General features: G+C 38.7%; 1 non-coding gene across 1 annotated transcript; it reads right to left on the minus strand.

Moving 5' to 3' along the window:
* Positions 1-887: 887 nt before the first annotated feature.
* On the minus strand, positions 888-994 carry LOC127088879 (small nucleolar RNA R71). The gene has a single exon (XR_007790690.1). It is a non-coding gene; the product is annotated as a small nucleolar RNA R71 (small nucleolar RNA).
* Positions 995-6,025: the final 5,031 nt, after the last annotated feature.

A 6,025-nucleotide genomic window follows, 5' to 3' on the forward strand; every position in this document is an offset into this window, starting at 1 on the left:
ACCAACGAAGATTTGATTCCCCAAATACGACGAACTACATACTGATATTCATATTATTTGATATTTTATCTAGATCCAAATTTAGTTTTATTTTTTTCCCCCTAATCATTAAAGTATCATCCGCCTTAGCTTTACGCAGTAACCCTAGAAAAACGGTAGATCGATTCATTAAGTCCCTGTGGGATCGATATCTTTTAAAACTACGCGATTAGACTGTGCGCTTGCAGTTAGTACCCCGATAGACTCATAAAGTCGCGACCAAGTTTTTGGCGCCGTTGCCGGGGACTTTTATTTAGTCGATATCATAACTCTTCTGTTACGCTGTGGAGACTAAGGCAATTCTTATTTTTTTCCTTTTTCGTTGATTTGTATGCCACACACTCGCTCACAAGGCGAGCCGTACTACTTAAAAATCAACAACGTCGAACGATATCTCCGATTATCACGACGAAGTTCCTCCAATCGAAGTTCCTGATCTCAAAAATCTCCTTCCTTTAACGATACCAGCGATGGCCGAACCAGCTCGTGCTCTTCGAGATTATGCTGCTCCATCGCAGGATGAGCCGCATTCGAGTATTGCTCCACCCGCAATCGAAGCGAACAACTTCGAACTTAAACCTTCGCTGTTGCAGGCAGTGCAACAGAATCAATTTTCTGGAAATCCTACCGAGGATCCAAACCTTCATTTATCCGTATTTGTCCAATACGCTGACACTGTTAAAGCTAATGGTGTCACTTCATAGGCAATTCGACTTCGTCTATTTCCTTTCTCGTTAAGAGATAAAGCTAGAAGATGGCTTTAGTCTCTTCCTTCCAACTCAGTCACCACATGGAATGAGTTGAAGAAAGTCTTTCTTGCCCGATATTTTCCTCCAAGCAAAACAGCTATGTTGAGAGCCCAGATAAATGGATTTAAGAAAAAAGATAACGAATCTCTTTTCGAAGCATGGGAAAGATACAAGGACATGATGAGACTTTGCCCACACCATGGTTTAGAGGACTGGTTAGTAATTCACACCTTCTACAATGGTCTCTTGTACAACACAAGGTTAACAATAGACGCCGCCGCCGGTGGTGCGCTTATGGATAAACCTTACACCGACGCTTATCAACTTATCGAGAGCATGGCCCAAAATCATTATCAGTGGGGAAGCGACCGAACAGTGGTAGAAAAACCTCAAACAAAAGGTGGCATGTACGAGATAAGTAGCCTTGATCATGTTAATGCAAAAGTGGATGCTCTTGCCCAGAAAATTGAAAGTTTAAATGTATCACCTCCAGCCACCGTGGTTGCCGTAACTCAAAATTGTGAGGTCTGTGGAATTCAAGGTCACACTCCTACAGATTGTCAACTCCTAACAGGAATTCAAACAGATCAGGTGAACTATGCTCAAGGAAATCCTTACTCGAATACCTATAACTCAAACTGGAAGAACCATCCTAATTTCTCGTATAAAAGTAACAACGCTTTATACGCACCAAGTCAAGCACCCAGTCAAGCTCCAGCTGTACCACCTGGATATCAAAAACCAACCCCATCTACACATAACAATAACGTTCCTAGGAAATCCAACTTGGAAATCATGATGGAGAACTTCATAGCTTTTCAACAGCAAACCAATAAAGAGTTCTTAAACCAAAATGTACACACTAGCGAACAGATTAAACAACTAGCAAGTAAAGTAGATACCCTGGCTACCCATAACAAAATTCTTGAAACACAAATCTCGCAAGTAGCTCAACAACAAGCGTCTACTGCTGCGCCAACTGGTACCTTTCCTGGACAGCCACAACCTAATCCGAAAGGCCACGCTCATGCAATTATATTACGAAGTGGTACAGAGGTAGAAGGACCATCTGACCCAAGGATTGAGAACCAAAACTCTAAAAAGTAAACTGAGGAAGAAGGTAAACCTAAGGAAAAGGAAGAGTGTAATAGGGAAACCGTAGAAAAAAAAGAACCTTATGTACCTCCACCGCCTTACAAACCACCTATCCCTTATCCTCAAAGGCTAATTAAAACCAAAAACGCGGGCCAATTTAAAAAATTTGTTGACCTACTGAAACAATTAAACATCACAATTCCTTTTACATAAGTTATTACACAAATGCCCTCATATGCTAAGTTCTTAAAAGAAATTTTATCTAATAAAAAGAAACTTGAAGATAACGAAACCATTACACTCACTGCTGAGTGTAGCGCAATAATCCAAAATATGCCTCCTAAACTTAAAGATCCTGGTAGTTTTTCTATACCCAGTCATATAGGAAAATTTGTCATAGATAAAGCTTTATGCGATTTAGGAGCCGGTATCAGTGTTATGCCCTTGTCCATATGCAAGAAACTTGAAATGGGAGAATTAAGACCAACTAAAATGTCTGTGCAATTAGCAGATCGTTCCATTAAATATCCCGTAGGAATTCTTGAATACGTTCCCGTACACATAGGTCAATTCTACATTCCCACCGATTTTATAATTATGGACATAAGAGAAGATGAAGTTACCCCCATTATATTGGGAAGACCCTTCTTAGCAACTGTCGGTGCTATCATAGACGTAAAACGAGGACGACTCACTTTCGAAGTAGGAGAAGAGAAAATTGAGTTTATTCTTTCCCAATTTTTGAAAGCACCTACGATAGAAGACACATGTTACTTCATGGATATCATCGATGAATGCATAAAAGAAACAGAATTCGAAAATGAGGATTTGTCTGACTATCGTGTAGAAGAAGACTGAACCAATGTTTAGCAATAACATCAGATCCTACGCAATGCCTTAAGAAACCAACCCTCAACCTGAAAACACTTCCCAGAAATCTGAGATATGAATTCCTACACTTAGAACTTGAACGACCAGTAATAGTCAATGCAGACCTAGGAAAACTTGAAACCGAAAAACTCCTACATATCTTAAGAAAATATCCAACCGCATTAGGATACAACATCACCGATCTTAAAGGGATAAGTTCTTCTATTTGTATGCACCGCATCATGCTAGAAGAAGACTGTAAGACTTCTAGGGAACATCAGAGGAGACTAAACCCGATCATGAGTGAGGTAGTGAAGAAGGAAGTAACGAAGTTATTAGAGGCAGGTATCATATATCCTATATCCGATAGCAAATGGGTTAGTCCTGTACACGTAGTACCAAAGAAAGGAGGTATAACAGTGATCGAAAATGAAAAAGGAGAAACTATAACCAAACGAATTGAATCGGGATGGAGAATGTGCATTGATTATAGAAAGCTAAACAAAGCAACTCGAAAAGATCATTTTCCTTTACCATTCATAGACCAGATGTTAGAACGACTAGCCAAGCATTCTCATTTCTGCTATATGGACGGTTACTCAGGTTTCTTTCAAATACCAATTCATCCTGATGACCAAGAAAAGACAACGTTCACATGTCCTTTTGGTACCTTCGCTTATCGACGAATGCCGTTTGGCTTGTGCAATGCTCCTGCAACTTTCCAAAGGTGCATCATGGCAATATTCGCCGATTTTCTCGAAAACATCATGGAAGTCTTTATGGATGACTTTTCCGTATGCGGGCAAAGTTTCGAAGAATGTCTTGAAAAACTAGAAAGAGTTCTAGAACGATGTGTAAAAGTAAACCTAGTACTTAATTGGGAAAAATGTCACTTTATGGTACAAGAAGGAATTGTTTTAGGACACATCATATCAAATAGAGGAATTGAAGTAGACAAAGCCAAAATAGAAGTAATCGAAAACCTTCAACCTCCGAAAACTGTGAGGGAAATACGAAGCTTCTTAGGACATGCCGGTTTTTACCGACGATTCATTAAAGATTTCTCTAAAATAACTAAACCTTTAACCGAATTATTAATGAAAGACGTTGAATTCATCTTCGACAATAAATGTTTAGAAGCATTTCAAACACTTAAACAAGCATTGATCTCCGCGCCCATAATGCAGACCCCGGATTGGAATGAACCTTTCGAAATAATGTGTGACGCAAGTGACTACGCCGTAGGCGCTGTTTTAGGACAACGAAAGGATAAAAAACTTCACGTCATATATTATGCGAGTAGAACTCTAGATGAAGCGCAAATGAATTACGCCACGACCGAGAAAGAACTTTTAGCAGTAGTATTTGCACTAGATAAATTTCGTTCCTACTTGGTCGGAGCTAAAATAATCGTTTACACTGATCATGCTGCCATTAAGTACCTCTTAACAAAAAAGGACGCTAAACCTAGACTCCTAAGGTGGATCTTGTTGCTACAAGAATTTGATTTGGAAATCAAAGATAAAAAAGGAACTGAAAACTTAGTAGCAGATCACCTCTCTAGACTCGAAAACCTGGAACCGGAAAGAACATCGATCAACGATGATTTCTCATACGATAAACTTATAGCTAATTTGGAAGAAAATAGAGCTGACAAACAGGTAGAGACCACCTTGGTTGTATGCGTTACACCATGGTACGCTGATTTTGTCAATTATTTAGCCGCCGGAGTGGTTCCACTTGATTTATCCTACCAACAAAAGAAACGATTCTTCCATGACATAAAACATTATTATTGGGACGACCCTTTACTTTTCAAAAGAGGCTCCGATGGTATTTTCCGTCGCTGTATACCTGAAGAAGAGGTAGAAAGTATAATCCAACATTGTCATTCCGCTCCCTATGATGGACATGCAAGTACATCCAAAACCTGCTCTAAAATCCTACAAGCCGGTCTTTATTGGCCAAACATATGGAAGGATGTACATACCGCTGTCAAGAAATGCGATAGGTGTCAACGCACAGGAAACATATCTAGAGATGACGAAATGCCACAAAAAGGCATTTTGGAAGTAGAAATTTTCGATGTGTGGGGAATAGATTTCATGGGACCTTTTCCACCTTCTTTTGGTAACAAGTACATACTCGTAGCGGTTGACTACGTATCAAAATGGATTGAGGCTCTAGCTTCTCCAACAAACGACACATGAGTAGTAATTAAACTCTTTAAGAATATAATCTTTCCAAGATTTGGTGTCCCAAGAATAGTCATCAGTGACGGTGGATCTCATTTCATATCTAAAATACTCGACAAAATTATTGTTTAAGTATGGTGTAAAACATCGAGTAGCAACACCTTACCATCCTCAAACTAGTGGACAAGTGGAAGTGTCTAATAGAGAAATTAAACAGATATTGGAAAAAACTGTCACTACATCGAGGAAAGACTGGTCATCAAAATTACCCGAAGCTTTATGGGCATATCGAACTGCTTACAAAACTCCCATAGGAACAACCCCATTTAAGCTTATTTATGGTAAATCGTGTCACCTCCCAGTGGAGTTAGAACATAAGGCCTATTGGGCTATTAAAAATTTAAATTTAAACTATAAGGTCGCCGGTGAAAAGCGAATTCTAGATATAAACGAATTAGAAGAACTTAGACAAGATGCATACGAAAATGCTAAAATCTACAAGGAAAGAACGAAAAAATGGCATGATAAACGTATATCAAGGAAAACTTTCAAACAAGGCGATGTAGTCCTATTGTTTAACTCTAGACTTAAGTTATTCCCAGGAAAACTACGCTCTAGGTGGTCTGGCCCTTTCAAAGTCACTAATGTTTTTTCTAGTGGGACTGTAGAAATTAAAGGAAAATCTATTGAATCATTTATCGTAAACGGGCAGCGTCTAAAACATTATCATTATGCTGAAAACAATGAAGACTCGCAAGTCCTGCACTTAGACGTATTGTCTCCAAAATTAATAGATTAACATTTAATAGTTTTCTGTCGAGCTTGCGACATTAAACAAAGCGCTTCGTGGGAGACAACCCACAAATTTTTATTTTTCTTTGATTATTCTTTTGATTTTATTCAGTTTTCATTCTTCATTTTCTTTATTTTATTAAATTTTTCTTCTTTTCTCCTTTCGGCATCTGGCCAAATCTTGACTAAAATTCTTGTTTTTCTTTTCTTTAGTTAACACTGACCCGATGGCACATATTGATCATATGGGTATTAATTTCCGAGGGAGAGCTCAGAGACAAAAAT

This window comes from Lathyrus oleraceus, chromosome 5 (genome assembly GCF_024323335.1).
Source record: "Lathyrus oleraceus cultivar Zhongwan6 chromosome 5, CAAS_Psat_ZW6_1.0, whole genome shotgun sequence".
NCBI classification, from domain to species: Eukaryota; Viridiplantae; Streptophyta; class Magnoliopsida; order Fabales; family Fabaceae; genus Lathyrus; species Lathyrus oleraceus.